This window comes from Emydura macquarii, unplaced genomic scaffold, assembly GCF_026122565.2.
Source record: "Emydura macquarii macquarii isolate MOO-44397 ecotype Brisbane River unplaced genomic scaffold, CSIRO-AGI_Emac_v2 contig_18, whole genome shotgun sequence".
Taxonomy (NCBI): domain Eukaryota; kingdom Metazoa; phylum Chordata; order Testudines; family Chelidae; genus Emydura; species Emydura macquarii.
The window spans coordinates 9,882,829-9,900,885 of record NW_027130155.1 but is presented as its reverse complement, the minus strand read 5'-3'; positions in this window follow the sequence as shown (position 1 = coordinate 9,900,885).

The window sequence follows — 18,057 nt, the reverse complement described above, 5'->3', positions numbered from 1 at the left end:
ATTTGAGAATGGTGCATACCTTATAACACTACCCTAATGGCTCTTACTTGCCCAGTAGTCAGAATATCCTGGCAGATCACCTCAGCAGGACTTCCTGAAGAACCATAAATGGTCCCTCAGTGATTCCATTCTTGATCCCATCTTTCTGAGATGGGGATTACTGTCCCTGAACCTATTCACTACGTATGAGAACAAATGTGTATCTGCTTCAGAGAGGGTGTGAGCCCACGCTCACTGGCTGTTTCTTCTCCCATGGTCCCTGGGGCTCTTTTTATACCTTCCCACCAATCCCCATGATCCCCGAGTTCTCAGGAAACTTAAACAAGATTCAGGCTGCCTTATCCTGCTAGCCTCAACGTGAGCTAGACAGTTCTGGTTCTCTGAACTCATGAGTGTCTCTGTTGACCAGCTGATAACCCCGTTTCTTCTTCCCAACATGCTTTCCCAAATCAGGGCCAAATACTGCTTCTAGGCCTTGCTCCATCTGATGTTCTGGATGCTGGGTGGATAACCCCTGTGGAGAGAGACTGCTTGTCTGAGGTTACAGAGATCCTCCTGCAAAGTAGGAAGCCTTCTACCTGGCTCATTTAACTGCAGAGTGGAAAATTCTCTGTAGGGGAACCCAGTGATAGCTTTTGCCATTGTCTACTTTGATCCCAAATAGTCCAAAATATCTGCTCTCTGTCAGTTCTATTAGAGTGCACCTGGCAACCATTTCCACAAGTCCCCTCCAGTGCGAAGTCAAACTATTTGAACCAGTGACCTCAGGCTTCCCAGTCCGTTGCCCTTTTGGTATCAAAACTTTGGAAAGGCCTTTCTCACCTCGAAGAGAGAGTGGTTACTTACCCTACAGTTAGTGTGGTTATTCAAGATGTGTTGTCCATGTAGATTCCATGCCATAATGGCCTCCTTTCCTGCCAATTGGGGAGCTCTATCATCTGTGATTCTTGATGGTAAAGGAACTGAAGGACAGTTGCAGCTGCCTTACTCCTTATGTCCTTGGCTGTGGTGGCCAGGAGGCATGGCCACAACAGATACCGCTTTTCAAAAATAATCTGATCTCATGCCCTTGGGGGTGCATGTACACCAAGAATGGAATCTGTGGAAAACTCCTCTGGAATAACTCAGCTTACCCAGTTTCCACTATTAAAGACCTGGCCTGGAATGATTTTTTTCAATGCCCATAACTCTCACTGAAGCACTAGAAGTTGAGCGTGCTGAGCGTCTCTCAAGTGCTGTTCTGCATTTTGTAGGCTTAGACGAGTAATTGTTAGACAGCAAGAAATAGATAACCTTGTTCTTACCGCCTTAATACCCTATTTGAGCTTTTGTTTGTAAGTATTACAGAGAAAGTTTAGAGTTGTGTATAATGGTATATGTACTGTATATAACACTGAATAGTGAACATCAGGTGTAGCTCTGAAGCAGTCCCTTATTTCTGTTTCATACTCATCTAAAGGAAATATTAGATTTTGTACTGTTGAAACATGTTGCCAGAAAGTCAAATTCCATATTTTAGACCATGTATGGTAGTGTATGGAGGTGTAAATACTAGGTGATGCGAATGAGATGAAATAATTGAATATGATGCGGTAAATTGTCTGAAATAAAAGTACTTTGTGCTCTCCAACTGCCCAACTTTGTTCTGTGACTCATAAATGCCATTTCTGTTTTTCTGGTTGCAGGGACTCCTGCAGTGATAACTCCTCTAGTATTTACTGTACCCAATAAGGTCTTTCACAAACCTCCTGTGGTTGTTGATCCTGACTCAGCTGCTGCCATTCCATTGCAAACTCCTGATTGAAAATAGGATAGAAGAAAATATATTAGCCAACACTTTTAATATTAAAAATTATTAATACCACATTCCCTACAAATTTTCTGTCACATATTCTTGTGGGAATAGGATTTTTAGCCACTGGGGCAGGTGGAAACCCTGAGCTGTTTACAGGTGGTGTACCTGGACTTAAAAATGGAGTAAGCCACACCATACAAATCATGCTGCATTTGCGTAAATTGTCTATACTAGGGGTTTACCAGTGCAGCTACACTAATGCCTCAAAATCCAGTAAAAATGAGTCCTCATATTTCCTAGGAGTGCCATTCTCCCACTAATACTCTCTAAAATGCTCTCTATCCTCTCCCTGAGAAAACTGCAGCCCCGTTGACTTTTTTGGCTTTTCTCCAGTTTATAAAATTTTTAAAGTGAGCACTGTTTCTAGGCTGACCTGAGATTAGAATTTTCTCCTAACTTCGTGTAAGAATCAGTAACCATAATGGTTTATTTCTAGAGGCTTGTGGACTCAGTCAAATTCCATGGAATACAAGTCATTATGAGCATTAGTTAACCACAGCCATGGACACACTGACACCAAAGTGTGTATTCTTTCTCCACCATCTCTGCAACCATGAAGGTCTTGCGTAATGACTTGTGATGTGGGACTAAAGTATGAAGACAGAAAATTTCACTGTGGGGAAAATTTAAGCAGATGTAGACAGCCCACTACAGGGAATTCTTAGGGTGGTTATTCCGTTTGGGGGGGGAGGGGGAGGGAAATCTGATTTCACCACCACGATAGCAGGTGCTAAATCAAACTTCATAGTACTATTGTTGATTGTGAATTGCCTTGTTAACTTAGAATGCCACCACTCAACTTCAGAATGCGTCAAAAGAATCACTTTTTCTTAGAGAAAATAACTTTGCATCCTCTCCCTACACCAAGAATAGTACAGTGCTCATAAGACTGGTACCATGATACTTTCCCTCTCTGCATGTGGTCCCTTTACGCAGAAGGAGGGCCTCACAGCACCGAAGGAAAACTTAGCCTATGTTTGCAACTCTGATTTATGTCCTTTCTGGCTGTGCTATGTACTGTCTGAGATTGTCAGCAATTCTTTTGGAGAAGAGAAATCTACCATAATCAAACCAGTACTTCATTAACCACCGCTCAATGAAACCTAGTTACTGTTTGCTATGTAAGCTCTCATTCTTGAGTGAGCTACTTCAGATGCTTGCCAAGGGTTGCTTCAACCCGATACTGTCAACATCCTGGATTTCTGTAACCAGGCTTCATGTCAATACAGAAGAATGATGATATTGTTGTCACTTCTAGACTGGGCAGCAGCGTGGGTTCTAGGTAAGCAGTGGGGGCTAGGCACTTAGTGGTTATCTTCCTTCTCCCCTCATCTTCCTTACCTTCCCCATTGGCAGTGGTTCCCAGCCTGCAGGGTCTTTCAAAGTGGCCCACCACTCTCCTCCCGCTGGCTGGAGAAGGGAGCTGCTGCCTAAGGACCCAGGCAGAGTACATTGCCATGGGGCTACGAGACTGATGCAGGCTCCTTGCTACAGCCAAGGAGATAGATCAGCACTCCCCTCCCCTGGCTCTAGCAGAAAGCATTGCAAAGTGCTCCGCCTGGGTCTATAGGTGCTGGGGTCCTTGCTGGACCAGAGGGAGGGGAGCACTGATCTCCCATCCCCATGGATGCAGAAGAGAGTCATTGCCCAGGGACTCAGGTGGAATGCACAGGTCTACAGGACATGTGCGGTTTGCCTGCTGCAGCCAGGAGGACAGGAGATCAGCGAGGAGGCAGCCTCCTCATTGAACTCCTCCTGTCTGGCTGCACTGGGGAGCAGGAGGGCTGCTGGTCGAGACTGGTGGCCCTTCAGGCTTATAAAAATATCTATGGACCTAGAGCCAAAAAGGTTGGGAACCACTGCCCTAAGGTATGCTAAGTTAAAGCAGACAGAGGCCCAGCCTCTTGAGCAGGGCTCCCATCTAACCGATCACAGAGTTTGTCAAGGAAGAAGCCTTTTTTGTGGAAGAAGTGCTAGCTCTTCAGCAAAACTTGCCTAAGAAGGAAGGCTCCTCCCTGTCCTGGCTTCCTTCCACCATGTGCTAGCACCTGTCAGTCACAGGAGCCAAGGGCAGGGAGTAGTCCTTTTCCCTGTGGAAGGTTTTGACAGCTGAGGCAGCACAGATGTGGAGGTAAGAGTGTACTTAGAGGGAGCCAGGATGAGGGATGGCTAAGAGCTGGATGCCTGAAACCTAGGACAGAGAAACAGCAGGAGGCAGTGTCAGAGCAGAAGTAGATCAGTGCAGAAGGCTGCTTCATCCTCTGGTGAAAAGTAAAAGTAAATTATGAAGAAGCCCAGTACTATTTTGATTATTGTGTAGGCTGAAAACTTATGGGAAATTTGAAGTTTGCTGTTACATATGTCCTGAAAAGCATATTAGAATAATTGGGAACGCTCCAGGCCGAAGTGATTTATAAATCTTGAGCTTTGAAATGAAGGCTCTCCAGCCGTGGTGTCTAAGCTAAGTTGAAGGGCCCACTTGCCACCTTCAAGGCTAAAGATGGTGGCCCTCAAACAACTGTCTTAAGAAGAAATTGTGTATTTAATTACGAATTGTGCCCTGCAACTTTTTTTGTGCCCTGCTTTGTGCCCTGCAACTTTTAACAGAAGTGTTTGATTCCTCTGTGTCACTATGGGGAAGAGGTAAAGGGTGCTCCCCATCTGCCTTACTACTTCCCCAGCAGCCCCTGGATGAGCTCTGAAGTGAGCAGGGAGTACTTTGAGTAGCTTCTGTCTCTTCCTTGCTGCAATTACTTAGCAGTTCCCCTGTGGGCCACCTGTGAGAGGAAAACAGCTCTAGCAGACAAAGGTAATACAGGATAGGAGCTCATCTGGCTCTTTCTGAGCCTACAGGAGAGCCCAGCAAAGACGTGCCCGCCCCCAGCTCAGGAAATGCAAGAGAAGGGAAAAAAAAGAAGATGAGAACCGACAACCAGTTACAACTCTGATTCTCCATCTCAGCCTGGATGCAAATTAGAGTAGCCTGGGGGTAGCTCTAGCTTGTGCCACTTGGCAATGGTCTCCAAGGGTTCATACACCAGCTGAGGCTAGCCAGAGCAGAGTGTGCCCCAAACTATCCCTAAGAAGTCCCCAGGACAAGGACTGCTAGAGGAAGGCCAGGGAACTCACTGCCCTCATTGGGCCTGAGAAGTGCATGAGAAGTGTGGGTGGTTTCTGCTGTCTGTGCATTGCACAAGCATGGCAAAGGGAACAGAGGAGAGCCTTATATGAAATAATATATTGTTCCCTCAAGCTGGAAATATTAAACATCCCTCCTCAAAAGAGTGTGAAAAGTACCTTAAACATTAAAGCTGGTGCTTCTTGTAATAGGCCATGCTTTAGTATTTCACAGAACTGTCTTCTTTAAAGAGTTTACTTCTCACTTCCAGTAGAAAACTCAACCTTAACTAGAGAGCTGCTATAGTGCATTCATCTCACACAGAGAGAGAGAGACACGGAGTGTAGAAACCCAGCATTGTAAACCAAGTCAAAAATTACATAACATGTCATTGCTTGAAATCCCCCTAGGCTAACTCTATATAGTAATTCAGGAGGGCAACTGGCAGATGCCCTTTGAGAAACAGAAACGCAATCATAGCTACAACATACCAAGAACTCTTTGAAATCTCTCTAGGATATGGTCCCTTTTTGGGCTCATAAAATATATGCTCAATTTATGTTCTCTCTGCCCCCTTTAGCCACAGAGCTAGAATCCTCTTCCCTGGCTAGTCAGAGGTTCCATGTTGCTATCTGAAGAGAACTTAGAAACAGCCTCTTTAACTTTATCTTTTTTATTTTGGATTGCAGAAAAGGTATTCTTTATTTTGAATCTAATGAGTTACTCGTTGGTTCAAAAATGTATAGCACGTTACAATGTGGAGGCCATGTAAAATTAAATATCAAAATAAATTACATATACTGACTAGAATGGGGATGGGGGGCAGTCATGAGACCCCCAGAGAGCTTAGTATGAGCCTCAGATATGCATAACAGCAGTCTCTTGCTGCTTCTTGTAGGTCTAATGTGCGGCATAGAACACTGAGCTTTAATTACAAGATTCCACTTGGATTCCCAGATGGAGCACTTTGCTTTAGAGTTTCTGACTCCATCCTTCCTCAGTTTATGAGCAATGTCTCATCTCTTTTTGTAGCAGTTTTACATTTCTTCCATCCTTTCTTTGATTTACAGTGATGGTCATAGGCAAAAGGAATTAATGCTAGACAGATTCATTATTAAAATTTACAGTATAAATCAGTCTAGCAAAAATAACCATCATCCTTAGAGCTTATCTGGAAGTGCACTGGCCTGCCATGCACTAACTAGCCATGTGGACACTACTACTCTGCACTAAAAGTTCTGTAATATGCTTTGATCTACTTCCATTTCAAAGCAGAGAAAATCAAAGTGCACTACAGAACTTTTAGTGCATGGTGGAAGGAACCACCCAGCCAGTTAGTGCATGAAAGGCTAGCGCACTGTAGATTTATAGTCCAGTTCACCATGCGTTAACTGTCTGCATAGACAAGTTCTAAAGTAGATGCTGATAAAAATCTCTAGTCATACTCGCTCTGTTAATGTGCTCATGGGTGTCCCATTGCCCTGCATATCCATCAAAGAACCAGATGTTTAAGTACCAAGCATCAAGAAGTTGTGTTTTTCTGCCCCAGCTGTGAGGGCCACGCTATCTAGCCCTCCCCTCTAATAATTATTCTAGTTGTTGAGCATGCTGTGCAAGAGATTTTGCTTACAGCAGCCCAGCCTGACACTGTAAAAGTTGTTTTCCAAAGCACCAGTGGTTTACTGGCACAGTACGAGTACCCAGTAATGAACATGGACAAAGACATGAGAGGAGAACAAAACAAACCATAGGGTATTTGCTCTGCTTCAGTACCTAGTTCTCTTGTAGTGTATATCCCATATTCTCTTCCAAAAATACTATAATCCCTGGATGGTTTCACATAAAGGCTAATGCACAAATAATTACAGTGGGGAAGGAGGTTGTTTTAGCTACTATTTTGGTTCACTGGTTTAATGTGGAACATTTTAGCCAAACTTCATTGTCGAAATGCATTAATAGTTCAATACAGTTAAATTAGTCAGTCATTGCAATAACAGGATTGACACTCCTTAGGAAAGAAAAAAGATCCAAACTTTCCTGATAATATAAAGTTGTTTAATATTAAGATAAACAATTTACTGGAAAACAAATGCGTCAAATAACTTTTCATTTTCACAAGGCGCTCTGTAACCTGAGTTCATTATTGCAGGCAGATATGAAATTAAGTGGCACTAGAGCTTTGCTCCACTGCAACACCAATCTAGTGGATATTGATGTGGGGTGGGCTGGGGGTTAGGTGAAGCACATGAGCGAGAAAGTGGGAAGATGTTATCATCTACTGTTTGTGCCCTTGGCACATTGCCTCAGCTTGATTATTTTTTTATGGTTCACAACACATAGATTTTCAAGCACGTTAAAGCGAACCAGTCACACACAGATCAGGGAGCTGCTGGAGAATAATACATACCATTACACCTTCTGAGCTTTCTATGCAGGAGCGAGGGTTAGACAGGCATTGTGGCTGAAAGGCCTTACAATGTGCTGTTATGTGGAAGAATCCCAGCTTAGGGTCCAGCGGAGTCCCTTTCTGTAGGCTGAGCTGCCAAAACACACAGCCCTTGGTAAGAGGCTCCTCATACTACTAGTGGATGGCCCCTACTGCCTTGGTAAATGCTGGAAACCACATCTAGCCTTCATTTGCATGGGGTAGGGTTGCGTCAGAGACTCTTCTAAGGGCTTATCTTCACTGCAATATTAGCGGAAGTTAGCTAGGCTAGAGTCAACTCTCGCATTAGCCTGGGAGCAGTCACCCTGCAAAAACAACACGTGAGCTGCACAGTGTTTGTATCAGCAGCAGAGTGATTTCACTAGCAGCACAGCATAGCTGTGTCCCCACAGTCTTACTAACTCAAGCATCAGCAGCACTGGAGCTTTGGCCCGTGGCCCGCTACCTAGAGTTTAAAGGTACAGGTATGTCTGTGTTGGCGCTGGAGGAGACATACCTGTGCTAGCTCTGACTGAGCTCAGGTGCTAAAAAGGGCTAGCACCTCCCTCCTCGAGTAGGTACCTATGATCTTGGACAGGATGGTAGTTGGGGGTGGCCTAGCAAGCAATGCCTTCCCCTTGTGCTACTGTCTACACTGCTATTTTTAGCTCACTAGCTCAATCATACCTAGCCCAGGTATATCGCCACCAATTGGAATGTATACCTCCGGCTGCAGTGTAGACATGCCCTTTATGAGAGGAAAGTTAGCATGACACCCTATTTACACCGTGAGCTAACTGTGCAGTGGAGACGTGCCCCAAGAGACTCCTTCGCCCACCCAATAAAATAAGCCTGTGTGCTTCTGAATGGGAGACACAAGTGTGTGGGGATTCTTTTCACTCCCCACCTCAGACTTACTCCTGGCTATGACCGCTCCCCTCCCAACCCTTTGGGCGGCAGTGAGGCAGCAGCATCCCGCTGAGGAGGGGCCCGGCCAGGGGGGGGCCCACTGTCTGTTGAGCGAGCACCGAGGCAGAGCTCAAGGGGCCAGGCTGGAGGCTCAGCGCCAGTCTCTTGCTGGTGCGGTCGCTGCAGGGAGGCTCCGCTGCAGCCAGCTGGGCTCTTGCTCGCTGCCCTCGCCGGCTGTAGGGCGCCTGCCCACCGGCTGGGCGGCATCTTCGGGCCCTGGCTTCCGCCAGGGCCGGGCAGGTACAGGCCACGGCAGCTCGTGGCAAGGGGCCCTCAGGCAGGGGAGTGAGGGGCTGGGGGGTCTGGTGGCAGAGCCAAGGGTGCCTGTGGGGGGCAGGCAGAGGGAGGCAGTGTGGCCTGGGCGAGGCGGGCGGGGGGACGACAACAGCGGTGCGGTTGAGTGGAGCCATTTGAGTGCAAGTACAGTTTCCGAGGGCCCCGGAGGCTGGGACTGTGAAGGAGCGAGACGGGGAAAGGAAGGAGTCGGGTGAGGGATGACTTTTGGGAAGGGGGGGGAGGGTGTCTCTCAGGGAAAGGAGGCGAGAGCCAGGGGTTATGGGGAAACTGTGTAGTTGGGGGAAGGGGAATTGGGGGGGGGGGGGGGGCGTAGCATCCCCGAATAGTTAATGCCTTGAAAGAGGTTTGCAGTTACAAAAAAAGCTGGGAAATCATCATCTGAGGGAACACTATAGGAAGCAGTGCAGATGACACTGCCCTCTCTGCCATTACAGAGCCTATTATTCTGCCGGTCCACGGGAGGAAGCAGTCCTAGCTTGTTGAGGCACTTCTGCAAGGCCTGTGTGTGCGTTGGGCGGGGGCCGTAGCGCAGCAGTGTGCTGGCCAAATTCCCTCAGTACACGCCGCCTAACTAAAAAGTCCACCTGCAGTTTCAATTGGATGCTTAACTTCCTGTTCTTTTAAACAGCTGCTGCTTAATGGCTGCCTTTCACTGTTGGTTTGACCTATCTCAGTGGGGTATTTTGAAGCTTAATTCACGTTTGCACAGTGCCTTTTGAGCTTGGATTTGAGGTTGTTGAATAAACAATAAAAGCCCAAAACCTCCCCTTTTTCTCCAGTTTCCCTTTGTTGCTGACAGTACATTCGTCCAGCTGCAAATAATAATTCCTGTAAGCAAAGGGGTTAAATGCAGTCTTCACACCCAAATCCTATATCTGATTTCACTAAGCAAGTATACTCTTGTCAAAGTGCTGTTCACATGCCATTGTATGTGACTCAAAACCTGTACCCAGCAGTCTAGTTTTGGATGACTTCGGTAATGCTCAGGCTTATATGCTCCAGACTTGAGGAAAACATGAGGTGACTGGCTCTGTGGATGTAGGGAAGGCGGTGGATGTGATATACCTTGACTTTAGCAAAGCTTTTGATACTGTCTCACACAGTATTCTTATCAGCAAGTTAAAGAAGTATGGGTTGGATGAATGGACTATAAAATGGACAGAGAACTGGCTAGAGCATAGGGCTCAACGAGTAGTGATCAATGGCTCCATGTCTAGCTGGCAACCGGTCACAAGCGGAGTTCCCCAGGGGTCTGTCCTGGGGCCAGTTTTGTTCAACATCTTTATTAATGATCTGGAGGATGGGGTAGATTGTACCCTCAGCAAGTTTGCAGATGACACTAAGCTGGGGGGAGTGGTAGATACCCTGGAAGGTAGGGATAGGATACAGAGTGACCTAAACAAACTGGAGGCCAACAGAAATCTAATGAGGTTCAACAAGAACAAGTGCAGAGTCCTCCACTTAGGAAGGAAGAATCCCATGCACAGCTATAGACTGGGGACCGACGAGCTGGGCAGCAGCTCTGCAGAAAAGGACCTGGGGGTAACGGTGGATAAAAAGCTGGATATGAGTCAGCAGTGTGCCCTGGTTGTCAAGAAGGCTAATGGCATATTGGGCTGCATTAGGAGGGGCATTGCCAGCAGGTCACGGGAAGTGATTATTCCCCTCTATTCGGCATTGGTGAGGCCGCATTTAGAATATTGTGTCCAGTTTTGGGCCCCCCCACTACAAAAAGGATGTGGACAAGTTAGAGAGAGTGCAGCGGAGGGCAACCAAAATGATTAGGGGGCTGGAGCACAGGACTTATGAGGAGAGGCTGAGGGAACTGGGCTTGTTTAGTCTGCAAAAGAGAAGAGTGAGGGGGGATTTGATAGCGGCCTTTAACTACCTGAAAGGGGCTTCCAGGGAGGATGGGGCTAGGCTGTTCTTGGTGGTGGCAGATGACAGAACAAGGAGCAACGGTCTCAAGTTGCAGGGCGGGAGGTCTAGGTTGGACATTAGGAAAAAGTTTTTTACTAGGAGGGTGGTGAAGCACTGGAATGGGTTACCTAGGGAGGTGGTGGTATCTCCATCCTTAGAGGTCTTTAAGGTCCAGCTTGATAAGCTCTGGCTGGGATGGTTTAATTGGGGTTGGCCCTGCTTTGAGCAGGGTGTTGGAATAGATGACCTCCTGAGGTCCCTTCCAGCTCTAATATTCTATGATTCTATGATTCTATGAAAATAGTTAAAACTTGAGTGATTGTCAGTGTGGGAAAATATGGCAAGTAATGGTTAAATAATGTAGGACTTCAGTAACTAGTGGCGGGAGGGGGGTGGGGAACCATCATCCTCTCACCACCTTTCAGAATAAAACCTGGCATATATTACTGTTAAGTGTAGAGACTAGTGATCGAAAATAGTGTTTACCCCATGCATATCCCTGTATGCATAACCCTTTCTTCTGTGCTGTAGTTGCACCCCCTGCTCCTTTGCCTCATTGCTTATGGTTTTCCTTTTGTCAGTGCTCTAGAAGTGTCGTTGTCTTGCTGAGTCTACATGGAGCTTTCACTGTGTGTAAATGGAGAACTGACGGTGTGAGCTGGAGGTGAGGTGGGCTCGCAATGAGGCCTTGTTGGGGGACAGCAGAATACACATTAACCTTATTGCTACGCCAGGCCAATCTAGGCCTCCTGCTAAGACATTGGTGATCATAAAAGTTGCTTTCTGGAACTAGTATTCTGAATGCTCAATAATGGGGCTAGCTTGATTCACTCTCTCTGGAAAGCCTGAGGCCAAAACTGTACCTGCAGGTTGGGGCATTTCCCCCCTATTGTTATGATTTAAGTACAAACTTGAAACATTCTTTTACTCATAAATGTGCCAGGAAGTACACACCCTTACTGTAGCTACTTCGCAGTAATCATAGTTATCTTGCTTATGCCATCGGCTGTTACAGTGAATAAATGTTGTAACTTGTCTCTTCCTGTGGCATTGTACATTCATTTTGACAGGATGTGGTATTGACTAAAGTGGGTAGTGGTATGTATTATTTTAGCAACAATGTTTTAACACTATTATGATAGCAATTAATTTATCTAGCCTCTGTGCATCATACTTTGCTGCATGCCCTAGCCATTCAAACTTAAAGGTGACAGCAGACAGAGAGATCCTTTTGCTCCAAAAGCTACCAGCTGAGCAGTTCTGAGTCAGTAGACTAGAGAGCAGTGGTACAAATACACTGTCTCCACTTCATGACACCATTTTCCATTCTATTCTGTAAAAAAACAGCAACTGTCACTCCTTTGCCTGTTGATGTCATTTCAGTATTGAATTCTTGCAGGGTTTAACATTATAGGGGAGTGCCAGCAGGTTGAGTTGTCTTTCAAAAGGACAACTCTTCTAACTAGTACTCTCAAATTTAATATGAGGGGGAGTGGCAGGAGGACAGAGGGAGATAAGGGTGTGGGCACCTGTCAGCCCCACACCTTCCCCTTCCATGCGTTGGTACTTGGGAGTTATGAGCTCTTCTCCCTATCTTTGTATGTGTGCCAGAATCTGGAAGGCCCCTGCCCATCTGCCCTGACTCTCCTCATTGAGCCAGCTTCTGGAGGGGTGCTTCCCTTTCTGGAGGTGTTGGAGCCTCACTCCCTGCTCCTCCATGTGTATGCCAGGATCTGGGGTGCCCTGCCTATCTATGAGGTCTGAACACATGCTGCTTCCTTTCTTCCATTCATCAGAGCCAGGTTCTGGAGAAGGTTTGCCTTTATGGCAGCATCTGACCCCCTGTCCCTATTCCCCCATCATGTAATATATGACCTGAGGTGCCTTATCCCTTTAAGGAGGTCTGAGTCCAGCTCCTAGAATGCACCAAGAAGAGACAACTAACATTGGGATGAGAAGCTAAGACCAAGTATACTTGTCACAGAAATTCTCCAGCTCTGAGAGGAGGGATGGGCACACCCACTGAAATAAATGGAGGGGTTCGCACATTTCAGAGCTATTGTTTCAGGCTGTATTACTCTCCACTGCGTATTGTTTTTCAGCTGAGACCATCTCATTGAGATAAATAGGACACTTCACACTTCCCTGTGTTGCTGTTGGATATGTAGAGCCCTTCCCTTCCACTCACCCTTTAATTTCATGCAGTATTATAAGAATGTGCCAATTTGGCTCTACCTACGGTTGGGAAACACTTTCTGTTTAAAGGATGACTCTTTCAAGTGCCCTAAAAATTAAATCTGTGTGCTTTACACAGCTTGTCTTGAAATTGAATATGCCTTGTGGATGGAAGTGTAGGGTAGTCAAATGTAGTTACTTGAGCAAGGGATTCCCAAGGTCAGCCACCAGGGAAAAAAACAAAACAAAACAGCATTTCTTTTAAGTTCACAGATTCTAGCAACTTTGATTAGTTTGAAACCCACCATGGGCAGAAATCTAAGACTGACTGACTTGTAAACATTTGGGAAAAATCTGCCCCTGACAAGCTTTAGAATCATAGAATATTAGGGTTGGAAGGCACCTCAGGAGGTCATCTATTCCAACACCCTGCTCAAAGCAGGACCAACCCCAATTAAACCATCCCAGCCAGAGCTTATCAAGCTGGACCTTAAAGACCTCTAAGGATGGAGATACCACCACCTCCTTAGGTAATCCATTCCAGTGCTTCACCAACTTCCTAGTGTAAAAGTTTTTCCTAATTTCCAACCTAGACGTCCACCATTGCAACTTGAGATCATTGCTCTTAGTTCTGTCATCTGCCATCACTGAGAACAGCCTAGCTCCATCTTCCCTGAAACTCTCCTTTAGGTAGTTGAAGGCCTCTATCAAATCTCCCCTCACTCTTCTCTTCTGCAAACTAAACAAGCCTAGTTCTTCTTCGAGTGATGTCCGTGTGACTGTTCCTCTTTAGGTGTCGTTGTGTCCTGCGCCCTTGATTGGAGATCTTCTCAGCAGGATTTGCCTGGGTCACACATGCGCAGCTCCCATCTTGCAGCGCCGTTGATGCATCTTCTAGCATGCGTGCAACCTGACCCCCTCAATTCCTTCTCAACCGTCCATGATCCAAGATGGAACATTACCAGCAGTCAAACTTTTACTCGTATTTAGCAGTTTTGGAGTTAGTTATTAGTTTAGTCGTAGTTAAGTTACTTACCTGTTTAAAAAAAAAGTATTTTTCTCCAAATAGTGGAGCTCACAGGCTTAAGATATGCCAGGGGCCCCGGGGTTCAAGAGATGTACCTTTTGTAGAGATGCTATGCCAGTGTTGGACGGATACGCACTCTGTGTATGATGCTTGGGTGAAACCCATGTACCACAAAAGTGTACACACCGTAAAAAATCTCAAGGCACGAGCCAGGAGGGACAGAGATCTGAAGTTGAAGCTAATTTTGATGGAAAGATCCCTCAGACTCTCATCTGACCTGAGACCGGACAAGCCTGACTCAGCACACACACCAAAGAAAAGAGCCTCATCTCCTACTCATATTACTATGACAAAAAGAAAGTGTTCGCTTAAGAGGCTGTACTCCAAACGTAGTACCAAAAAGGCAAAAGGATCCTCAGGTACAACATGATCAGTGCCACCTAAGGACCTGAAATGTCCGGGTGAGGAGTCGAGCGACTTACAAAAATTGTCCTCCTCCAGCACAGCACTGCATAAAAATATGGTGCAGAAACTGCCTGACCAATGGTCAATGGCAACTTCGGCACCGCTAGATTCAGTGTCACCGAAGGAAAGTACAGTGCCGAGAGAAATGACCACACCCACACCTGCACCGAGACCGATCATGGCAATGGCAATAGAAAAAATGCCAGCTGCGGCACCGATGACCGATAAGGTGCCACCAGTGGCACCGATTGCTAGTGATGCACTGCTTGCAGCACTGACTTCTGATATGGTACCAATCTCGGCACTGACCACCATTACAGATCCGACAGGAAGCATGGCACCAACTTTGGCACTATCAGGCAAAAGAAGGTGCAAACATCATATGCAGCCCATCCAGACTTCATCTCTATGATCAGAAGGGACCGCAGAGTCTGGTACACTTCGCACATGATGAGGCACCAGCTCTGACAACATACACCCCAAACAGCTTATCCATGCAGGTTCTGTACTCTTAGACTGGCTGAGGGACTTAATGTCACATTGCTTAGCCAGAGCAAAATTTCCCCATTTGTGGAAAAGAGCCATTATATTGTTGCCGTTCTGAACCCACATAAACCAAACAATGATCCAAAGAGCTACCATCCCATTTCCCTCCTGTCAGTTCCATTTAAACTTATGGAATGCTTAATATTAAACAGGATTGAGCCACAGATTGAACAGGTTTTACCTAAAGAGCAGGCCAACTTTAGGAAGAACAGGAGTACAGAAGATCAGAGCCTTGCAGCCACAGGCTATATTGGAGCAACCTTTGAGTCCAGCCAAAAGTGTGGTGCCATGTTTATTGACCTCTCCTCAGTCTACGATACTGTCTGGCTTAGTGGCCTTATCCTCAAGTTATATAATTGTCTCCAAGACTGTCATATGACACATGTAATACAAGAAATCATCACCACGCATTGTTTCTGTGTCATAGTAAATGGACAGTCTGGTCGGACAAGGCTCCTCAAAAACGGTGTCCCACAAGGGTCAGTCTTGGCCCCTGTGCTCTTCAACCTCTATACCAGCGGTTCTCAACCTTTTTTTCCCGAGTACCACTCGGGAAAAAAAGGGAGGGGACTTGCGGCGGGGTTTCACGGCGGGAGGGATTTGTGGCGGGGTTTCGCGGTGGCGGGGAGAGACTTGCGGCGGCGTACATAGAAGGCACAATACCCGCCGCCGAAACCCTTCCGCCGTTTGCCCATTTTCGGTGGCAAGGTTTCGCGTGGGCGGGCAGGAGGGCACTTCCGGCGGCGGATTCGGCGGCGCGGTACGGCTCGCGTACAACCCAGCCTCCCCGTAACTACCACCGGTGGTACGCGTACCACCGGGTGAGAACCGCTGCTCTATACTGTTGACCTTCCATCCATCTCAAGCTTGAAACTCGCATATACTGATGACATGGTCATTCTCTACTCCAGCAAGTCCTTTAAGGACATGCAACAGATCTTAGAAATGGACATCCAAGCAATGCATACCTATCATCATCAGTGACGGCTCTGCCTTAACATTTAAAAAAACAACTTGCTCAGCCTTCCACCAGAACAACAGGAAGGCAAACAAAGAACTCATTATCTGATTCAATGGATTGTCCCTGCCATTCTCGAACACCCCAACTTACCTAGGGGTAAAGCTGGACAGAACCCTTTTTTTCTGCCATCATATCAATGGAGTGGTAACAAAAGTGGTAGCCTGGCTCAACCTGCTGCATAGGCTGTGCAGGTATGACTTGAGTGTGGATTTCACAACCCTGCAGTCTTCTGCTTTGGCACTTGTGTATGCTCCAGCAGAATACTTGGGCAGGTGTACACATACACCTAAGCTGGATACATATCTCCATGCTGCTCTTTGCATTATCAGTGTATGCCTACACCCCACACCATCTTATGAACTGCCCATTCTGGCTGGTGTTCCATCTCACCATCTGAGATGGCTAGCTGCAACCAGGCAGGCAGCATTCAAAGCTGCTAACAACCTACTGCACTCCCTTTCTTGAAGTGGGCACTATATTTGACTTTTTCCAATCATCCGGGACCTCCCCCAATTGCAACAAGTTTTCAAAGATAATGGCCAATGGCTCTGCAATCACATCAGCCAGCTCCCTCAGCACCCTTGGATGCATTGCATCTGGCCCCATGGACTTGTGCTTGTTCAACTTTTCTAAACAGTCCTGAACCTGTTCTTTCACCACTGAGGGCTGCTCACCTTCTCCCCATACTGTGCTGCCCAGGGCAGTAGTCTGGGAGCTGACCTTGTCTGTGAAGACACAGGCAAAATAAAGACTGAGTACTTCAGCTTTTGCCACGTCATCTGTCACTAGGCAGCCTCCCCCATTCTGTAAGGGGCCCACAGTTTCCCTGACTACCTTCTTGTTATTAACATACCTGTAGAAACCCTTCTTGTTCCCCTTCACATCCCTTGCTAGCTGCAACTCCAATTGTGCTTTGGCCTTCCTGATTTCACTCCTGCCTGCTCGAGCAGTATTTTTATACTTCTCCGTAGTCATCCAATCTTCCACTTCTTATAAGCTTCCTTTTTGTGTTTAAGCTCACTGAAGATTTCTTTGTTAAGCCAAGCTGGTCATCTGCCATATTTGCTATTCTTTCTGCACATCAGGATGGTTTGTTCCTGTGCCCTCAATAAGTTTTCTTTAAAATACAGCCAATTCTCTTGGACTTCTTTAACCTTCATATTAGCCTCCTAGAGGACTCTGCCCAGCAGCTTGCTGAGGGAGTCAAAGTCTGCTGTTCTGAATTCCATGGTCCACATCCTGCTGCTCTCCTTTCTTCCTTTTGTCAGGATCCTGAACTCAACCATGTCATGGTCACTGTTGCCCAGGTTACCACCCACTTCTACTTCCCCTACCAATTCTTGCCTGTTTGTGAGCAGCGGGTCAAGAGTAGCACGGCCCCTAGTAGGTTACTCCAGCACTTCACCAGGAAGTTGTCTGCAACACTCTCCAAAAACTTCCTGGATTGTCAGTGCACTGCTGTATTGTTCTCCTAGCAGATGTCAGGGTGCTTGAAATCCCCCAGGAGAACCAGGTCCTGTAATCTGGAAACTTTCATCAGTTGTCTGAAGAAAGCCTTGTCTACCTCATCCTCTTGGTCTGGTGGTCTATAACAGACACCCACCATGACATCACTCTTGTTGCTGTTGCCTCTAAACTTAACACAGAAACTTTCAACAGACTTTTCTCCAGTTTCATGCTGGAGCTCTGAGCAGTCATATTGCTCTGTTACATACAGTGCAACTTCTCCACCTTGTCTCCCCTGCCTGTCCTCCCTGAACAGTTTATATCCTAGTTTATACCTATCCATGTCAGTGCTCCAGTCATGTGAGTTAACCCACCGAGTCTCAGTTATTCCAGTTCCATCATAGCTCCTTGACTATGCCAGGACGTCTAATTCTTCCTGCTTGTTTCCCAGGCTTCTTCTGTTCACGTACAGGCACTAGATGATTGCCCTGTTTTCTCAGTAGGACTCAGAGGCCTCCCCTGTTGCACTCTCCTCCCTTGTGCTTCCTCCTGGTGTCCCACTTTCCACTTACCTCGGGGCTTAGGTCCCTGTCGCCTGGCAAACTTAGTTGAAAGCCTTCCTCACTAGATTAGCAAGCCTGCTGCTCTCCCCTCTCTTTGTTAGCGCTTCCTGTCTCTTCCTAGCATTCCTTCTTCCTAGAACAACATCCCATGGTCGAAGAATCCAAAGCCCTATCTCTGACACCACCTGTATAACCATGCATTTACTTCTGCAATTCGATGGTCCCTACCT